Source organism: Penaeus monodon, chromosome 23 (genome assembly GCF_015228065.2).
Source record: "Penaeus monodon isolate SGIC_2016 chromosome 23, NSTDA_Pmon_1, whole genome shotgun sequence".
NCBI classification, from domain to species: domain Eukaryota; kingdom Metazoa; phylum Arthropoda; class Malacostraca; order Decapoda; family Penaeidae; genus Penaeus; species Penaeus monodon.
The window spans coordinates 19,117,560-19,118,065 of NC_051408.1; the positions used below are offsets into that span (position 1 = coordinate 19,117,560).

The window sequence follows — 506 nt, forward strand, 5'->3', positions numbered from 1 at the left end:
CAATACTAGAATTTTCCAATCATAACACAATTTTTAAAAAAAAAGAAACAAATGAGATAATTTTTTAAAAAATATAAAAACAAAAGAGAGGAGGGGAAAAAATTTTAACAGATACAATGAAAAAACTGTTTCAAACCAAAAATTTAAAACTTTTTTGGAAAAAAATCGTGGTTTTCCTTTTCTGGCACTCAAAAGGGTTTTCCCAAAGGGTGAAGATTTAAAAAGACTGGGAATGTTTTTTAGGGGGTTTTGTACTAAATTTTTGGTGGGGAAAAACAAAAAAATTTGAGTTTTTAAAACAAAACTAAAAGATGATTTCCATTCCAATACTGATCAAAAACCAGAAATGAATTTAAAAAAACTCCCTTACATGGCAACTAATTTACATCAAACCCAAAAAACAATGAAATATTTTTGGGAAAGGGTTCCTATTTGAACTCAAAATACAAAATTAAAAAAAACATAACACCCAAAAATTTATATAAATTATGAGATTTTACATAATG

The 506-nt window shown here is 25.7% G+C and overlaps 1 protein-coding gene across 2 annotated transcripts in view; it reads right to left on the bottom strand.

Moving 5' to 3' along the window:
* LOC119587866 (tyrosine-protein kinase Src42A-like) overlaps window positions 1-506 on the bottom strand; it is a gene marked incomplete in the record, with an annotated part of 40,299 nt that overhangs the window by 12,832 nt on the left and 26,961 nt on the right.